This window comes from Eubalaena glacialis, chromosome 3 (genome assembly GCF_028564815.1).
Source record: "Eubalaena glacialis isolate mEubGla1 chromosome 3, mEubGla1.1.hap2.+ XY, whole genome shotgun sequence".
Lineage (NCBI taxonomy): Eukaryota > Metazoa > Chordata > Mammalia > Artiodactyla > Balaenidae > Eubalaena > Eubalaena glacialis.
The window spans coordinates 172,512,386-172,533,617 of NC_083718.1; the positions used below are offsets into that span (position 1 = coordinate 172,512,386).

The 21,232-nt window shown below is 41.9% G+C and overlaps 1 protein-coding gene across 21 annotated transcripts in view; it reads right to left on the reverse strand.

Annotated features, from left to right (window-relative positions):
• The window catches only part of EPB41 (erythrocyte membrane protein band 4.1), a 204,195-nt gene that overhangs the window by 168,785 nt on the left and 14,178 nt on the right, over nt 1–21,232 (reverse strand). Inside the window, exon 1 of one of the 21 annotated variants that reach the window (XM_061184612.1) lies at nt 15,965–16,167. The exons of the other annotated variants lie outside the window; for them this stretch is intronic. The gene's annotated coding sequence lies outside the window, so the exon portion shown is untranslated. Of the gene's footprint in view, nt 1–15,964; nt 16,168–21,232 lie in introns of those variants that run through there. 21 annotated transcript variants of the gene reach the window in all.

Consider the following 21,232-nt stretch of genomic DNA (forward strand, 5'->3'; position numbering starts at 1 on the left):
TTAGTGCTTTGTCAGCAAGAATGCAAATGAAAGGACAAATCCAAGACATATTAAAATGAAAGACATAAGAGAACTTGATGACAAAGAGAATATGATGGGTGAAGGATATAAAGAAGAAAAATACTAAACCACGGTTTCAAGTCTGGGGAAGGGAAAATTACTGTTGTTAGTATAAAAAAACAACAAAAAAAAAACAATGAAACAGCAAGGACAGGACTGGAAAAATGAGGCTGGCCTTAGAAATGCCTGCTGAATATCTCCCTTACCCATTCCTCCCTTAAACATATTCCTCATCCTACATTTAACCTGTGCTGGTCAATGGCAGCACCATTTACTTCCTCATTCATCCATTCACACAGTATGGCAGGCAGTAAACTGGTCACTAAGTATTTGAAAATCAGTAACACAGATATGGTTCTTGCCTTCAGAGTCTTATAGTCTAGCAGGGAAGGTAGAAATTAAACAAGAAATTACAAAGGTACTGAGTATTACAGAGAAGTGCAGAACACTAAGGTTATGTAACAAGCAAACCTAATCATAAGCCCTGTCCTACAAACAAAAAACCTGGGTGTCGGCCTTGCTTCACACAGTCAATGCATCTTCAAGTGAAATTTAACCTAACTCCTAAATATCTCTTAACTTATCTTATCCCTTCCACTGTCACTGTCTAGGTTCAGGCCCCAGTAATCTTTGTTCTGGTTTAACATAGCAGCCTTTTATTTCTTCTTCCTGCCTCCAGTTTCAGTCCTCTCCCATTCATCCTCCACAGAGCCACCAGAATAAACTTTCAATAATATAATCTGCTCATGGCTCACCATATGCTTCAGAACAAAGTTTAAATCCCTTAATAATGGCATCCATGATTCTTCATGATCTGATTTCTCACTACATCTCTCTCCACATGATGTACTCTAAGGCAAAAAATTACTCAAAGTTCTCCTAACTTGTTTCTCCTTTTTAGGTCTTTGCATTTACAGTTCCTTCTATCTGAAAAACTCTTCACACACACTCCTTTCCAATTGGACTGGCTAATTCTCATGTGTCCTTCAAGAACTTACTCAGAGTCACTTCTTGGAAGGCTTTCCCTTGGCTACTCCCTTGTCCCTAGTAGAATTTTCTTTTCTTCCTTGGTTTTCCTTCTCTGTAATCCCATAATATCCTGTGCATATCTCCTTACAGAGCTATTCCCACTTTTACTGGTAGTTTCTTTGAGGGTAGGAATTGTGCCTTGTTCATCTCTGAAATCCTGATTTCTAGTACAGTGACTAGCAAAGAATAAAATACTGGATAGATAAATGGTGAAGAGGTGATGACATAAAATATCCAAAAGGAGTTATCCATAGACAGTGAAAAGACAGAAATGGAGTATGGGTGTCAAGATTGGAAAATGTAGATCTTAGAGTCAACTGCTTCAGGTAGTAATAGAATTTCTAAAAATAGATAAAATCTTAGAAAAATAGAAGATGAAATACAGACAAAAAGGCAAAAAGAGTTTCTCAATGTGTAAAGGGTTACTTTTTATACACTAAAGTAAAACCAGTCTATCTTGGTCACAATTTTCACATAGAAAATTGTCTCTGATGAGAATCAATGACCTATCATTTGTTATAACTGCTTTTCTAGATAATTTAAAATAAAGTAGAAGAGATATCTAAATGAGAAATCATTTGGTTATTTTAAAGTTTAGCAGGACTTCCCTGGTGGCACAGTGGTTAAGAATCCCCCTGCCAATACAGGGGACATGGGTTGGAGCCCTGGTCCGGGAAGACCCCCACAAGCCGCAGAGCAACTAAGCCCGTGCACCACAACTACTAAGCCTGTGCTCTAGACCCCAAGAGCCACAACTACTGAGCCCGCATGCCACAACTACTGAAGCCCTCGCACCTAGAGCCCATGCTCCGCAACAAGAGAAGCCACCACAGTGAAAAGCCCGCGCACCGCAACGAAGAGTAACCCCCACTCGCTGCAACTAGAGAAAGCCCGTGCGCAACAATAAAGACCCAACACAGCCAAAAATAAAGTAAATAAAATAAGTAAAATTTAAAAAAAAAAAAGATCTCTCCTCCTATCACAGATCTTGTGTACTATTCATAACCAGGTACAGTAAACCAAGTATGGATCAAATTTCAGTAGAATTTTATTTAGAACTTTTATTTGTAAAACTATATTCAGCCAGAGAGAAAGATAACAGGTAAAAAAAGGTGATGAAATAGAAAAGAACATTTCATGGATAGGTGGTATAATCTATAAAAAAACAGATTCATTTGCAATGACATTATTTAAGCAAGATGGGATACAGCTAAACAGTAAGAACATAATAAAAAATAATTCATGGGGGCTTCCCTGGTGGCAAAGTGGTTAAGAATCCACCTGCCAATGCAGGGGACACGGGTTCAAGCCCTGGTCTGGGAAGATCCCACATGCCGCGGAGCAACTAAGCCCATGCACCACAGCTACTGAGCCTGTGCTCTAGAGCCCGTGAGCCACAACTACTGAGCCCATGTGCCACAACTACTGAAGCCCGCGTGCCTAGAGCCCGTGCTCCGCAACAAGAGAAGCCACCACAATGAGAAGCCCGTGCACCGCAAGGAAGAGTAGCCCCCGCCTGCCACAACTAGAGAAAGCCCGCACACAGCAACGAAGACCCAACACAGCCAAAAATAAATAAATAAATAAATAATTTTTAAAAATAATAATAATTCACGGACTTCCCTGGTGGGGCAGTGGTTAAGAATCTGCCTGCCAATGCAGGCGACACGGGTTCGAGCCCTGGTCCGGGAAGATCCCACATGCCGCGGAGCAACTGGGCCCGTGCGCCACAACTACTGAGCCTGCGCTCCGAAGCCCATGAGCCACAACTACTGAGCCTGCGTGCTGCAACTACGGAAGCCCGCGTGCCTGGAGCCAGTGCTCTGCAACAAGAGAGGCCACCGCAATGAGAAGTCCGAGCACCACACGAAGAGTAGCCCCCACTCGCCACAATTAGAGAAAAGCCCACACGCAGCAACAAAGACCCAACGCAGCCAAATAAATAAATAATTTAGTAAGCTGTTGGTAACTAACAGTGAAGATGGCTGACAGAAAACAGAAGATCATGCAATCAAAGAGGAAAAACATGATTAAAACCAGCCAATGACAGTTCCTCAAAATGTTAACACAGAGTTACCATATGACCTGGCAATTCCACTCCTATGTACATACTCAGGAAAAATGAAAACATATGTTCACACAAAAACTTGTGCGTGAATGTTCACAGCAGCATTATTCATAATAGTCAAAAAGTGAAAGCAACCCAAATGTCCATCAGCTGATGAATGGATAAATAAAATGTAGTATAGCCATATAATGAAATCTTACTCAGCAATAAAAAGGTATGAGCTATTGATACACCACCACATGGACAAACCCTGAAAATGCTAATTGAAAGATGCCAATCACAAAAGGCCACATATTGAATGATTCCATTTATATGAAATATCCAGAACAGGCAAATCTATAGAGACACGAAGTATTGATAGTTAGTGGTTGCCTAGTGCTGGGACTGCAGGGTGGGGAATGGGGATTGACTGCTAATGGGTACGGGGGTTCTTTTTGGGGGGACAAAAATATTCTAAAATTAGATCGAGATAATGCCTGCACATACTAGAAAACACTGAATTGTATACTTTAAATGAGAAAATTGTTAATTAATTATATCTCAATAAAGCTGTCAAAAAAAAAAAAAAGCCAAGGTCAGAATATGTATAAATCAGAGAAGATGGATTTTAAAGAAATGTCATTTAAAATAATAATAATTATTATTTCCTATTCATTAATTGTCCACTGTGTGCTGGCACTACATTAAACATATTACATATTATTTCCAGTCTTTTCAGCAGTTCTAAAAGGTAGTAATGTCATGTCAAACGTTACATAAATTTAACAAATAAAGAAACTGAGAAAGAAGGAGGATAAGTAACTTGCCCAAATACATACAGCTAAACAGTATCAGAGCCAGGATTCAAAAACCAGGTCTGTGACTCCAAAGGTCTTTGACTCTATTATACTTTTTCTATCTTAAAACAAGCCAGGAACCTTGTAGCAATAGCCAAGTTCTATATCCCCTTCTGAAATTAATAGTCTGTGATACAAAGGTCACTTCTTTTAACATTTAAACTTAGACTGCTCAGAGAACCAGGTGTTCCATCTTGATCACACCAAGTGATGTTTATCACCACTGCCCTCAGCCCAGCTTTGGACCTGATTAAGGACTAGGATCTCTTCAAGCAAAACTCTGAGATAAAATTACAACAAACTTAAAGGATAGCTCCTTAGGTATAAATGGGGTTAAGAATCAAAAAATGGGGAGGGAATATTTATTGAGAGCTATTTTGTGCCAAATTACTGAGTTATAATCAGAGATTATATAATCTGGGGTAAATGGTTAAAAGGAAGCCCCCCCCACCTCTACCCCCAAACCCCTCTGTTTGTTTTTTTCTGTGAATGCTTATTAGATATTCTATGAGTAACGGTGGTTTCCCTTAAAGGTTGTATAGACCTGGTGTTGATCACAAGCAAGAAGTGGCTCCTCTCTCAAATATAACCAAAGGCTGGCAAAACAGAGAGCCTCTTTTTTTTCTTGGCCTTCTCCTCTGGGTTTAGGGCAATCTGTATATGCAGTAGGCACTCCCAGGTAGAAGCGTTAGTGGAAATGGCTTCTGCCACTGGAAGGCAGACATGTGTGTTGCAATTAAGAGGGGAGCCATCCCAAAAGAAGACCACCAATTAAAGAGGAGTTTTATCTTGTGAGCCAGATTATATAGAAGCATCCTAGTAACTCTCAGCTTATTTCCCTTTTGTATCTCCTAGCCTTTAGTAAAGTACTAAATGTTCCAGCCTGGTCTCAGCTGTGTACTACAGGAGTATTAAGAGAAGACTCACCTTTGGGACAGAAAATTAAAGGAAGGCAACACTCCCTGAGGTCAGCAAGGGATTCCCCCAGGGAAAGCTGAATCTTTGGGAACAAAAGTCCTTGCTGGGAGTTCCAATTATCCTACTCCATGTGCAGAATCTCCTCCTAAAGCCAACTCTGGAGGATACTGGCTTTTATTTATTAAGATAGAAAGCAGTTTCTTGCTACCAAAAACAACCTTACTGTAAAACCAGGTCTATCTGATTCCAAAATCCATACCGTTACTCGCTGCTACATCACACTGCCTCCAAATACTATCAATAGAAAACTGTTCAGCAAAAGTATGGGAGAGAATCATTTAAGAGAAGGAGGAGGAAGGAAGAAAGGGAGGGAGGGAAGGAAAGGGAAGGAGAAGGAGAAGGGAGAGAGGGAGGGATTTCTCCAAATCAATAAAAACAACTCATTGTGGATTGAATGTCAAAGATGGAAATATTTAAATTTAATATATGCACTTAGCATATACGAAGAGCAGTACCTGCTATACAGCTAACATTTCATATGTGTTCATCCCTTTCCTCAGAAACAAAGACAAGAGCCAAGTAGAAAAATGCTGTCTTAAGTTTTGGCTTCTGAAGTTCAAGTGTAATGATACAGATACCCAACAATAACAAAAAGCTCTACATTTCCTTATTGAAAAAGTATTCCCCAGGTAAAAAGAACCCAGAATGGGGGTGACTATGAAGTCACACATCAGTTCTCTGTTTCAAACAAAAAAAGGAACACACTATCTCACTTCTCCAACATGTTTCAACACAGAAGTATACGCAAATTCACAAATTCATTAAACTGCAAAATCATTTGCTTTTTTATTTACTCTATGACAATAAGGTATAGTATCTTTTTGTATCTGCTAAAAGGAAGAGTCAAGGCACTTCAGATTTCAGGTGGCTATGTACAAATTCCCCTGCAAAAATACCCTCCCAACGAACAGCAGCCAAACCCCTTCCTGTTTTTCAACCTTGTATGTTTACTTTCACATCTGCCAAAAAAGATAAAAGCAACAATCGGGACATCAACCACATGATCATGTCCTACCAACCCAGAAATGAAGCTCTGAAGCCAGAGCTGTTGTGAAACAGGTCTTTAGAATACTAACACACAGGCTTAAAAATGTTACAGTGTAAGTCTGAATCAAATCCAAAGGCAGACAAAACCATATACATTTCTATAGAGCTATATTTATTTATATATAATAATAATATAGAAACATAGATGCCCAATTTAAGTAGAAAAACTGTATGGGTCAAGATATAAAAATTCTTCTCCTTAACCAAAGATTATTTGCCCCATTTTCACGAGGTCATATTTTATCATACGTAAAAGGGAACTGACATTTGCTGATTATCTGTGGATGGCGGGCACACTGCAAGGTTTGTTTTTGTTTGTTATTATTATGTATTCTGTGTAATGTGGGTATTATCCTGATTTTACAGAAAACTGAGGCATAGAAAAGTACTTTCACAAGATCACAATCATTAAGAAATCATTATCTCTAACAGAAGGCCTGCATCTCTCCTTCCTAACATGTTCATGGTTGTACTAAGTAAAGGTACAGCAGTAAAGAATTCGGCTTTGAGGCCAATTTTCACTTGCTAGTTGTACAACTTTGGACAAGTTACTTAATTTTTAACCTGCTACTTAAAATGTAAAATGGGATGACTCACACCTACTTCATAGCGTTGTGGTGAGGCTTAAATGTAAAAATAATGGCTAACATTTATCTGGTGCCAGACACTGTTCTAAATACCTTGCATATATTAACTCATTTTTCATCATAACAACCTTAAAAGGTAAGTATTTTTTATCATCCACATGTTACACAATGAGTAACTTGAGGTACAGAAGTAATTTGCCCAAGGTCACCACCAACTAAAGAGTGACATAACGAGAATTTAAAACCAGGCATTCTAGCCCTGGAGCTCACACTCTTCAACACCTATGTCATCCCTGCAAAGCACACAGCCCAGACTGTGGCTCATAATAAGTCATCAATAAACAGTAGCATTACTATTTTACCAGGTATATAATACCACCCAGTAAATTGTGGTTGAAATGTGTTAAAACAAGTAGAAGAGCCAGAATTTTAACCCAGGTCATACTCTGTGCTCTTCCTATAACTATGTGCCTTTCCAACACGGCGCCTCTATCCCTAAGTTTTTGGTGCATGCCCAGTGATTTCTAATACTAGATCACTAAACTTCCTTAGGACAGGGGTCATGTCTTCTACATTTTTGTGACCACATATACACACAAGGTCCTGCTCATTGTGGATAATCAATTAGTATATATTAATTAAATGATCATGCCATACCTCTGTTAAAATCCTCTCAAGAATTCCCATCTCTTGGGGCTTCCCTGGTGGCGCAGTGGTTGAGAATCTGCCTGCCAGTGCAGGGGACACGGGTTCGAGCCCTGGTCTGGGAAGATCCCACATGCCGCGGAGCAACTAGGCCCGTGAGCCACAACTACTGAGCCTGCGCGTCTGGAGCCTGTGCTCCGCAACAAGAGAGGCCGCGATAGTGAGAGGCCCGCGCACCGCGATGAAGAGTGGCCCCCGCTTGCCGCAACTAGAGAGGGCCCTCGCACAGAAGCGAAGACCCAACACAGCCAAAAATAAATAAATTAATTAATTAATTAATTTAAAAAAAAAAAAGAATTCCCATCTCAGAAAAAAAATGCAAAGTCTGTAGCATAGCCAACAAGGCACCACATGAACTGCTCCTCCCGCCTGTAACCTCTCTGAACTCAACTCCTAACATTTCCCCCTAGATCATCTTGACCCTGCCATGCTGGCTTACTCAACGTTTCTCAAACACACCAAACACGCTTAACCTTTGCACACGTTGTTCCGCCTGGAATGCTCTTCTCCAGATACCATCCAGGACTCTGCTCAAAAGTCACCTTACCAGAGAGGTTGTTTCTGACCACTCTACTGAAAATATCCACCCCACTTCCCTCACTCTTTGTCCCCTTATCCTGCTTTCCCTGATCCTCACTAAAATCTTATATATTTTATCCCTGATTTGTATACTTTATTATTTGTCCTCTCCCACTAAAATGTAAACTCCACAAGAACAGACATTTCTAATCTACTGTTTTCACTGTTATATCCCAAAGCACTTAGGACAGGGCCCGGTGAATAGTAGATGATCAATAAATATTTATTAAATTAATAAATGGTAGGTATATTAGTTGTCTACTGTCATACAACAAATTACCTCCAAAACTTGGTGGCTTAAAACAACAAACATTTATTATCTCAGTTTCTGTGGGTCAAGAATTCAAGCATGGCTTAGCTCGGTGCCTTTAGCTCAAGGTCTCTCATGAAGTTGCAGTCAAGTTGTCAACCAGGTTTACACTCCTCTCAAAGCTCAACTCTGCCTGAAGAACCTGCTTCCAAGCTCACTTTCATAGTAGTTACTAACAGACTTGGTTTCTCACCACGTGGGCCTCTCCATAGACTGCCTGAGTGTTCCTAGGTTATAGCAGCTGGTGATACGAGTGACAGGAAGAGGGCCATAGAGTACCTAAGATGAGAGTGCCCAAGACAGAAACCACAGCCTTTTGTAACCCAATCTTGGAAGTGACATCCCGCCACTTGTGCTGTATTCTATTCATTAGAAGTTAAGTCACTGGTGGACCTCCCTGGTGGCGCAGTGGTTAAGAATCCGCCTGCCAATGCAGGGGACATGGGTTCAAATCCCTGGTCCGGGAAGATCCCACATGCCGCGGAGCAGCTAAGCCCATGCACCACAACTACTGAGCCTGCGCTCTAGAGCCCGCGAGCCACAACTACTGAGCCCACGTGCCACAACTACTGAAGCCCACAAGCCTAGAGCCCGTGCTCCACAACAAGAGAAGCCATTGCAATGAGAAGACTACGCACCGCAACGAAGAGTAGCCCCCACTCGCCGCAACTAGAGAAAGCCTGTGCGCGGCAACGAAGACCCAAGGCAGCCAAAAATAAATAAATAAATAAATAAATTTAAAAAAAAAAGAAGTCACTGGGTCCAGGGCACATTCAAAGGGAAGGGATTACACAAAGGCATGAAAACCATGAGGCAGGAATCACTGGAGCCATCTTAAAGGCTGCCTACCACAGTACACATAATAAAAATCTAAAAACAAAACAAAAACACGATGCCCTTTGGAAACCTGATATATTCTTTAAGATATTTATTTAAATATGATGCTCTGATCATTATGCAATCATTCACCCCAATGCTAGTCTTTTCAATCTTATGACACACCAAAGGGAGTATATTAACTATTAAACATTTCTTGTTAACCAGTGTTCACTAAGTCATGTTAGAGATAATACAACTAGCAAAGAGAAGTCAACAAAAATAGCATCTGGAGAAAAGAAATTATTGGATGAATCTTTCTGAGTAGATGACATCAATCTTTTTAAAATATAGACTGGATATTCGTTATTATGTAAATATTGTTAATTTTCTTATGTATGATAATGGTATTGTGACTAACGTAGAATAATCTCTTTATTCTTAGGAGATACTGAAGTATTTTAGGAGTAGATTGTCATGATATCTGCAACTTACTTTGCAAGAAAATATGATACACACACACAGAGGCAATCAGAAGCAGTCAGAATTATAACCAGGTTTTAATCTTAATTATCCTGGAACTCACATTCTCACTACAATTCTACATGTCTATGTTACATATCTAGCTACTGTACTAAGCAATATCTGTGTTTGGGGGGATGGGGAGGACAATGAAAGACACGATATTGACCCTCTGCCCTCCAGAAGCTGACAACCTCATTGGGAAACACCAGTTTCATGTGCAATATAAAGCAACACTTGACAAATTTGGTATGAAACAAATAAATGCTGCAAGAGTTCAGAAGAGGATTCCAATAAACCTTCAGAGAATAAAATATCTCTGAAACATCTTTCTTCCAACAGTTCTCTTATTCTTGGCATCCTTTCCCTTAACTATTTCTCCTTTACTTTATCTACTTGGCAACAACTGACTGATTATTTCCTACTAACAAAATTATCTGGAAACAATCTAAACATAAAGCACATGTTTTGCCTATTTGGAACACAGGATATGATTTTTAAAATAAAATACTATTCACATTTTCACTGGAAAACAACCCCCACTAAATATACTATGTGGGTTTTCTTGCCTTCAAAAGCAATTGTGTTATTTCAAGTGTTGAGGATGCCAGAAAGCTTGACGATTTAAAAATAACCTCACAAAGAGCTCATTTCCAACACCAGATGGAAAGAAATTACTCTAAAGACACATGTGTGGGAGGACATATATACAACATCATATGACACCACGCAAACGGCTTATATAATTATATAATACCATCAAGATTCGCAGAACACTGCAGGTAGTAAGTTAGCAACAGTGTCGATTTTCTGAATCATTAAAAAAGATAAAAGGGCAAGAAAGTGCAAGTGGGTGGCAGCAATAAAAAAAGAGCCTTCACTTTAAACTCTCTTCCATGTGTCCCTACTGCATGATGAAATGGCTGGCAGGTAAAATTTGAGGGCTTAAATCCTTGAAGCTCTTGACAGGTTTGCCTGTGTCCATATGGTCAAAACCAGCAGGGTAAATGAATTTCAAAAATCTGTACCAAGTGTATTATCAAGGTGAAACACTTTTCACTTGAATATATGTAGAATTTCAAACTGGTTAATTGAAATACATGCCTGGGCTTCCCTGGTGGCACAGTGGTTGGGAGTCTGCCTGCCAATGTAGGGGACAGGGGTTCGATCCCCCGTCCGGGAAGATCCCACATGCCATGGAGCAAATAAGCCCGTGTACCACAACTGCTGAGCCTGCACTCTGGAGCCCACGAGCCGCAACTGCTGAGCGCGCACGCCACAGCTGCTGGGGTCCGCGTGCCTAGAGCCTGTGCTCCGCAACAAGAGAGGCCGCGGCGGTGAGAGGTCCACGCATCGCAACAAAGAGTAGCTCCCGCTCGCTGCAACGAAGAGTGGCCCCCGCTTGCCGCAACTAGGGAGGGCCCGCGTGCAGCGACGAAGGCCCGGCGCAGCCAAAAATAAATAAATAAATAAATTTGAAAAAAAATTTTTAAAAATTTTTTTAAAGATAAAAACTCTTTAAAAAAAAAAATGCCTGACATATAAAATAGCATTTCTTTATAAGATGATGTACTCAAAGACATACTGTTAAGATCCCATTGTGTTAAAATGATTCTAATAGGGTTACTGAATTTATGTAAGCATTAACTAATAGTTAAATAGCAATCACAACTGAACCTTGGCATAGTACTACATATTCATAAATTACCAAAAGTATACATTTCTGTTACACTTGTTGTGGGTCACAGGCTGAAATTTAACCCATTCAAAATAATCCCATGCTTTAATGTTGTTAAATCACAGAGTTGCTCACTCAGTAACTTTATAATGGTTTAATGCTATCAAAATATAATATTAAAGTGTCTGAGTGAATATTAACATAGAAAGTAACTAAACCTCAGTCTATGTTGGGTTCAGTGTTACAATTCAGCCATATAAAGGGCCTACCAAAAAGTTTATCTGGATTTTTATAGAGGATGGTAGACACATGGAGCAGGCAGATCGCATTTATAAATCACAGTTAACTACAGGAGTATATATTATACTCTATTTTATTTTATCTTATTATTTCCACCTATTTCCAAAAAGAAATTGACGTATTCCTGTCCCTATTAATAGATAATATTATTAGATAATACAGTTGACCCTTGAATAACAGGGGCTTGAACTGCACAGGTTCATTTATACACAGACTTTTTTCAATAGTAAACACTACCGTACTACACCATCCAAGGTTGGTTGAATCCTCAGAGGCAGAACCACATACATGGAAGAACCACATATATGAAGGGCCAACTATAAGTTACACATGGATTTTCAACTGCACGGAGGGTCAGCACCCCTAACCCCTGCATTAAGGGTCAACTATAATCTAGAATTAACCCATGCACCTAGAGCCCGTGCTCTGCAATAAGAGAAGCCACCGCAATGAGAAGCCCGTGCACCACAATGAAGAGTAGCCCCCGCTCGCCGCAACTAGAGAAGGCCCGTGCGCAGCAATGAAGACCCAATGCAGCCAAAAAATAAATTAATTAAATAAATTTATTAAATAAATAAATAAATACTAATCTAACCCAGTGTGTACACCAGAGTATTTGTTACACCACATTTTACTGAGCACACCATGAACCCACTCATAAAAAGGACACAAAGTAAGCTACCAGTGGCATACCAACAAACTTAAATAAACAACAAAAATTGACATATATATTTGGAATCTGGCTCTTCTCTAACTAAAAGCTATTACAAATGCAATGAATCAACTACCTTCCAATAATTCTAGATTCTCTGCATAAATAAGACCTGTAACTGATCAATTCAGAGGCCTCTTTTAATAGTTTTTAAAAGTTTAATCCTTGGGGCCTTTATTCACAGAAAAAAGGCAAAGTTGTTCATAAGAAAAAAGATGTTAGAATTATTATTGTTTAGCTCACAAATAAAATAAGGTGATTCTACGCTCAAGCAGTTGGGGAAAAAACAAGTTCTTTAGAGGTAGCAATGAATCTGCATTTGAATATACATGTGACCAATCACGAATTTGATGAGACTCTTGGAAAAGTACACTGGCAGCACTTGGACTGACCTGCTTCTTAGATAACAAGGAAACAGACTGTGATCTAAATATACGCTCCTATTGATTTCAGAACCACATTTAGCCCCTGATAGCCACTGATATTCTAAAGTTATAAAATCAGATCACCAATATTAAATTAGATTTGGACATTCAGAAAACAATATAAGCAAGCCCTATAACTCACATCACAAATCACAGACTGCACATTTTAAATCACAATCTACTGATAAGCATACCAAAGTACCTGCAGAGAATTCAAGAATCCTGTGACTTTTAGGCAACGCTTCTGACAAGCTTAACTCTGAAGCCTTCTTAGGAGCAGGAGGAAGGAAACCAAATAGCATTGTAAGCACACTATCTCCCATAAAATGAATCTGTTTAAAATTAAGACCATAAACTAAGGAATAAAATGGAAGGCTGGCTTTGCAGTTTCCAAAAATTTTAAAGTCAAGCTGCATACAAGAAAACATCACACTGGTGAATTTTAAATGTGAGGCACAAACCTGACAAAAGAGAATAACAGGAAAAATACATAGGTCATATCTCAACAAAATGCCACAACCATTTTTTTTCAGAGGAAACAGAAATCATTTAAAATCATTTGTTAATTTAGATATTAGCTTAGAAATGTTTCTTAAGAGAAAAAGAAAGGATACAAGTACTTTTTAAATGAAAAGAGAAAGATTTGTGTACTATTCTCTTACTATTATATAAAGTATCACATCATGTTATTTTATATATTATATTGAGGATGAGCCTACTTTAAAACATAGGCTTGGGGGTTCCCCGGTGGTCCAGTAGTTAAGCCGCTGAGCTTCCAATGCAGGGGGCGCCGGTTCAATCCCTGGTCAGGGAACTAAGATCACACATGCCTTGAGGCACAGCCAAAAAATAAAATTAAATAAAACATAGGCTTGTTTACCATATCTAATACTTGGATACAATAAATATGATTTGAATGTTTAACCAACATTAAGAACACGTTGACCCTTAGACCACCAAGAAAGAGAAGAGATGTAGAAAGCAAGCAGAAATCCACCTAAAATGTAAAACTTTCTTCTGTTAGTTTAGTCTATTTGTTGACAGCCAGAGTTTCCAAGTGTTAAACTTGTCAACTGGTAGAGTTCTTAGCTCTGAGTAGAATGGAAGCCTAAGCGATTTTCTTAATCTACCATCAGCCATCATCTACCACTAAGGGCTACACACATTGATGGAGCACTTAGGACCTAAATCCTTTTAACAAACACCAGTTAAAATTCAACTCGCTGGCCATATTAATGAAGCTCAAAGAGAACTCAAAACAAAACAAAAAATTCCATCAAGTTCCTTTCACATAGGGAAATTTTCCCCACACTTCAAATTACTAATATGGGACATTTTTAAGAGAACTGAAAACTGTCAGAAGGAATATATATGACAAGCATAGATGGAACCTCATGGCCAAAGGTACAGAGATGGGAAAGCATGGGTTATTACTGAGCAGTTCTTTTTGGTTGGAAAATACAAGTAATAAAGAGAATAAAGGTAGAAAGGTAGATTGGGACCACATTGTGCAAGGACTTACCTAAAAGATATTTGGTTATAAAACACTGGTATAAATGTTGGAAGAATTTCGGTGAGGCCTAAAGATCAAAATCATTTATTTGTAAGCCTGAATTCAATTATACAAGGGAAAAAAGTGTAGTTTTATTACTAGAAGAAAGAGGAATCAGAAGGTTAGCATGCTGCTGCAGGTAAGTTCACTTTTAATAGTGGCAAAGATATACCGCACTTCGGTTTCCCCAGGGATATGAATAACGCCTATCTTTATCTTAATTATAACCTTCCTGTAGAAGGCACTCTGAATTAGCACCTTGATACCAAGGCAATTTGATGTTCAGGCATTATATCCATTTTTTTAAATCTGTCATTTATTGAGTGCTTATTGTGTGCCATATACTCTGCTATGTACTCCATATGGATTATATTAATAACACCTCAAGAAACTATTTTATGAAACCAAAATTGGTCAGCTGGCAAAGAACTTATTATGTTTCCAACTTACAGAAAAGGAAAATGAAGAGTACATCAAGTTTCCATAAAAAGTAAGAGTTAATTGCTACACAACAAAATTGGGATGATAAGAATTATATAAAGATATTTATAATATATATAGCATATATAAAAATATATTTGATTTAAACGGTAAAAAATACTGCCAAGACTGAGATATAGAAAACAATAATGAGCAACAGCACTGGGTACAGTATATATCCTCAAGAGAGTATAAATCCACTATAATAATATCCAAGACAGAGACATAACCATTTCTTGCAATCTTCCCTAAAAACAGAAAGAACAGAATAGCAGCTGTGAAATCACCCAGACTACTAAAAAAAGCTCGGCATCTCTTAAAAAAAAAACTAACTCCTTATCAGCAATACATGCCAAAAAAACGACAAGTCTCCACAGACTAGGCATTTATGGTTGGGTACAGTTAGAGAAACAACAGGATGACAGTCGCTATCATGTGGCCAGAAACCTATCAGCAATTCGTCTCACGTGAGATCACTTTCTCTCTCAAGAGAATGCCCGTTTCTGGGAAGAAAAAACCTCTTTTGGCAAACCCCCACCAGGACTAACAGCCTGGGGATGCATCTCGGAGGGCGAGCCTAGATCCAGCCTCTCCACAGGTAAAGGCAGCCCAGCAAGCAGGAGGAAATACGTCCAAGCCGACAGATGCGCGAACTGAAAAAGGAGGTCACGACGCTGAGAGAATCGATTTAACCCTTTGGTCCCTGGGACCCGGGAAGACTCAGCGGGAGAGCATAGAGCCCTCGGGTTTGGGGAATTTTTTTTTAATGATGTGGGTGTCTATGGCGGGAAGGCCTTAAAGTCCTTGCAGGGCTCCCTCCACCCCTCACATTGCGCCTGACTTCTCCAGACCGCCCAGCTACCTCTTCACCGAGAAACCTCTCTGCGGCTGCACCCCACACCTTCGCCGCCCGAAACCTGCAACTCGCCCCCATCTGGTTTCCTTCCAGGGCTCCTGCCCACTGTACAATGACTGACAGACCAGACGGTACCGATTTCCCCTCGTCAAAAATGCACCCCGAGCCTAACTTTTAAACGCTCCCCCAGCGCCACCCCCGCCTCTTTCCCCTCAGGCGGGCCGCGTCCCGGCTCCAGCCCCTCGGCCACCGGCGTGCCGAGGGCGTGCGGAGGCTGTGGAGCGCGCTCCCCCGGCCCGGGCCTGCGGGGGGCTGGAGACAAAGAGGCTTCGGCGCCGCCGCGGCCTCCAGGACCGTCCCCTCGGGGACAGCTCCGCGCCCCCCACCCCAGCTCCGTTCGCGCGCCGCCGCAGCCTAGCCTCACCGCTGGCTCCGGGGCCCGGGCTCCCGCGCCCGCCTCTGCAGCCGCCAGACGAACAATGGCAGAAGGAGGCGCCGGCGTCCGAGGCTCGGCCCTCTGCGGCTCGCTGGCCCGCGGGCTGCTGGCGGGCGGACTGACTGACTGACTAACCCACCGGCGGAGGGAGGGAGCGAGCGAGTGAGGGAGCGAGCAGGCGGCCCCAGCGCGCGCCCTCCCGCCTTCACTCAGCGCAGCGAGGCCCGCCCGGCCCTTAGCCAGCCCGCCCCGCGCGCCCCTCCCCCTCTATTCGCCACAACATTGTAGTAAATTTCTATTGGATGGCGCCGCAGGGAAGTAGTGGGCCGGGCCCGCGGCCCGCCAGCCCATTGGCTGAGGCGAAGTTCTGGCTCCTCTCATTTCCCCCCCCCCTCCCCTAGGCCGGTAAGTAGCAGGGAGGGGAAGGAAAACGAGGGGAAAAGGCTAGGGGCTGGCTGCGTGTGCGCAGGCGCAGGTCGAACCCGCTCTCGGGTCCGTGAGTTCTCGGCCCCTGAGGTACCCACGTGGGGAACGTAGCCAGTGCCCTGGACGAAGGTGACGCCCTTTCCCACCCCACCCACCCCAAGGAGGGCCAGGTAAGGGTCTGAAATTTGGAAGTTGCTCCCGAGCTACCCACGCTGACTGTCCCCCAAATGGACCTAGTGACCTTGGGTAAGTCATTCAGCTTTTCTGGGCCTCAGTTTCCCCATCTACTAACTTGACGTCTCTAGGCGCCATTCCAACCCTGACATTCGATGAGACTTCACCTCTCCGGGCAGCTGTGTAAGGCCTGAAATGGATGCTGAGTGTTGTGGCCACGCCAATATTTCAGCTGTCTTCTGCATTTATGGGTCTCCTAATTCTGCCCTGGCTGCCTCAAAATCATGAAAACTTAGCTTCGGAAGTCTGGTCTCCAGCTGAACTTAGGGTTGCTCTGACAATTGCCTGATGTGCTGTTATTTCCTTTCATTAGTTTCAGAGGCCCCTTGGACCTTCACACTCCCTGCCAGGCTGGTGTCTGAACAGGCGAGCAGAAAGAAGGCTCTGTTTTAAGCATGGTCCCTATAAGGTAAGATAATTCTGGTATTCCCATTTTCGAGATGAAGAAACCCAAGCAGAGAGGCTTAGACCTGCCACGATAAGAAGCCAGGCAATCTGACATCGGAGCCTGTATATGACAGCTAGACCATCTCCTCGTATCTAATCACAGCCCCCTCACAACTCAGCTCAGCCTCTAGAAACAGACTACCTGAGTTCAATTCTCAGTCTCCCTAATTGTTTGCCCTACTCTGTGCTTGTTTCCGACCCATAAAAGGGGATAATAACAATTCCTACCTCATAAGAGTTATTGTGAAAATTAAATGAGTTAAAATAGGTAAAGGGCTGGGACTTCCCTGGTGGCGCAGTGGTTAAGAATCTGCCTGGCAATGCAGGGCACACGGGTTCAAGCCCTGGTCCAGGAAGATCCCACATGCCGCGGAGCAACTAAGCCCGTGTGCCACAACTACTGAGCCTGCTCTCTAGAGCCCATGAGCCACAACTACTGAGCCCATGAGCCACAACTACTGAAGCCCGAGCACCTAGAGCCCATGCTCCGCAACAAGAGAAGCCACCGCAATGAGAAACCCGCACACCACAACGAAGAGTAGCCCCCGCTCGCCACAACTAGAGAAAAGCCCACGGCAGCAACGAAGACCCAATGCAGCCAAAAATTAATTAATTAATCTAAAAATATATATATGTAAAGGGCTTAGAACAGTGCCTAGCTCACAGTAAGATCTACCTAAGTGTTAATTATTACTGCTATCTGGAAACTAAAATATGGACTGAGAGGTGTGGGGCTCGCTGACATAATAATATATTTGGTAAGCACTCAATTGCCAGCACCAAGCTGAGCCCATTACATGGTTATCTGTTTGAAACATCATAAGAGACCCTTGAGGACCACCTGACTACCCTATCTAAAACAGCCTCCACTTACACACCCTTGCCCTGCTTTAATTTTGTTTCATGGCACTTCTACCTGACTTTCTACTATATATTTACTTATTTGTCCCTCTCAATAAATTGCTGCAGTTTACATTCACTAGACTGCAAGCTCCAGGAGGGCAGGGACTTTGTCCTCTTGCTCATCTCCCAGAACAGTGCACACTAAATAAGTATTTGCTGAACGAGTGAATGAGTTATCCCCATGTTATATATAAGGAAGCTGAGGCTTAGTTAGGTCAGGTGACTTGGCCAAGGTCATTCTGTGTACTAGGGGTGAAGCACCTGTTCTTGAATATTCTGGTCCCCTGCCTCAGGTCCTCAGGTTCGGGAGCTCTAGCTCTACCACCTCTGTGCCTCAGAGGCTTCCTTCACCTATCAGACCTGGAAATCTGGTGCCATGAAGGATAAATCCTGAAGATCAATCATAAGACAGCTCACCACTACCATCACTGTGTTATCCAGCAAATACAGGTTCATGAAAACCAATATTCTCTATGTCATGAAGTGCTAGGCAATGACACACTGTACTTAAAGAGGCTTCATTGGAGTGTGTAGTATTTAATAATCATCACCCTGAAAAAAAAGTGGGGATCTTAGGCTAGCAGAAAACAACCAGACATAAGGCAGATGTAAACCACTCAAATGCCGAGTGGCGTGCAACACCACACCAAAACTGTTGACACAGGCTTTAGAATCTTAAAGCTTTCAAATCCAGTCCTGGCTTTTAATTCTTAGCCTGGAGATGAAAGGGCTTTGTAAACTGTAAAGTACTATCCACACATGAGGGATTTTTGTTATTAGTTAGGTACACACCATCACCTGTGAGGCTAAGTGCCAGATCCTTGAGTATAGCAGGGCCCAACACACAGTAGGGGGTGAGAGGAAAAGTAATGCCCAATCCAAAGGCAGAGAAACTACCCTTACTCCTGTGCCCATCTGCCCTCTCAGAAGAGGCCTCTGCAAACCAGAGATCCGGTCCCAGCTCACCCTGCAGAGGCTGCCACTGAGTACAGGGTAAAGGTCCCAAGCACCATCTCTGCGGCTAATTTCCTAGGAAGAAACTCAGCTCCCTCCCTGCCTGCTGCTCCATGCTCACATCTGGGTGGCGGCTGTGCCATGCATGCTCCAAGCCCCAGGATGGGGTCTCTAGGGGCCATCTCTATCCCGCCTGCCAGCTGAGCCCACCTCTGCCTCCCCCACCACCCCTCGTTTTCCTTCCTAGGGAATACAGGCCCTGCAAGCTGCCTCTCAGCCCCTGGAGCGGTCAAGGGCACTAAGGGAAAAAAACAAAAAGGAAAAAAGACAACATGAAAGGGTCCTAATCCTTCCCCATTGCAAACTGAGCTCCAGCAAAAAGCAAACACCAGCTGCACAGAAGAGGGTGAAATTAGATGGTGAAATTAGGTGGTGACCAGGGGGGAAGGCCAGGGAGAGTAGAAGGGGCCTCCGATGACCTGGAAAAGATGAGATTGGAAGAAGGCGGGGGTGGGGTGGGGGAACAGTTGGAGTCTGAACCATTCCCAAATCCGGGACGTGGGCAGATTAGGGACACAGCTGGCCTGAAGCCCCAGTAGTAGGGCTCATGGAAAACATTTGTCGGTTGTGGGGAGTGGCAAGAGATGAAGAGGGCTTTGAAAAGCAGGGCCCACCAGCAAAGTGTTCTGAACAGTCACTACTGAATAAAAACCAATCCTGGTACCAAAAGTACATGAAGAGTAGAGCTTTCCATCCGGCCCATGGTAATAAAATTGCAGTCATTTTAGACCTTTTAAACACAAATGATAAATCAAACAAGCTATAACAAGGTGGAAAAATTGCTGTTTATACAGTGGTATACCTTTCTAGGGGATTATTTTTAGTAGTAGTGCTTGCATTGTTCACAGAGAATATAGTTAAGTAAGAAAAAAAATTTTAATCAACATTAAGCCATCAATCAGAAATAACTACCATCAATATTTTGGTGGGAGATTTCCCTTCTAGTACCTCTCCTGACAGATATACTTTTTTGTTTATATGTATTAAGTCATATGAAATTGCTGATTTTATAGGTTAAAATGGTCAAGTATCAGCAATTGCATATGGTTCAGCCTAATGCTTTTTTAAATTTTAGATCATATTGTTTCAGAACCAACTTTTTTCTCCTAACAATATATTATGACATCCACAGTGCCCTCAAGTGGATGTACCATAATTTAATTAAACCTAAATGTTATTAGACATTTAGGTTATTTCCCATTTTTCTCTCTTTTTATTTTTTTCTTTTTCTTTCCCTTTTTTTCCCCATTTTTCTCTCTTATATACTTGACAAATATCCTTTTATCTAAATCATACCCATGATTATTTTTTAGAACACACTGACTGCAGCATATATTTTTAAATTATACGCAGCTGCCTGGGCTGGTCATTTTTTGAGATAAAAGCAAAAGAAATCAGCAGATGCAATGAAAGACAATACCATGAATGAATACTCTTTCACATTTGAAAACACAAGAGCATGTTTTGACCTCTTTGATAGAATGCACTTTGCTTACAAAAATTGCATTAAGCTCTGTTTTAAAGAGTTCCCTGTGCACAGTAAAAGCAAAAACAGCTAAGTATGATTAAAATCCATATATTGGAGTTGGCAAGTTATGTCCTTTCTGCTGTGAAGACACTCCAAGAAACAAGGGGCAGAAGGGAAGGAAGTCGAAATTGTAAAAGAGGACCCAGTGGACCGTTTAGTAAGGTATTGCTTTAGGCCTCTAGATTCATAAAATGTTAGAACTGGATAGGCCCTTAGAGATCATCAAGCCCAAGCTGGTTTTAAACATATTGGGAAATGGGTACAGAAACTGGAAGAGACTTGCCTGAGGTCACATAGCACAGGGGCAGCAGAGCCCAAACTTGAACCCAAGTTTTCTGGCCCCTACTCCAGATTCTGTTTACTGCCTTCTTCTAAGTGCAGCTACATTTCTCGTCCAAAGCTGGAGGCCAAGCTAAATTGTACAGCCATATAACCTAGGACTGTCTGAGCCGGAAGGGACCTTAGAGATAACTTATTATTAAAAATAATGACCACTACATTTATTAGATATTTACTACGTGCCAGGCACGTACTGAGTACTTTATATGCATTAATGCACTTAGCCGCTTAGCAACCCTGCAAAGTGTTATCAGCCTCAATTGCAGTTGAAAAACTACAGTCTAGAAACATTAGGTGATTTGCCCAATGTCACACAGTTTAAACAAAGTCCATCTGCTACCACTGTCCTCTGCTCCACACTGCTT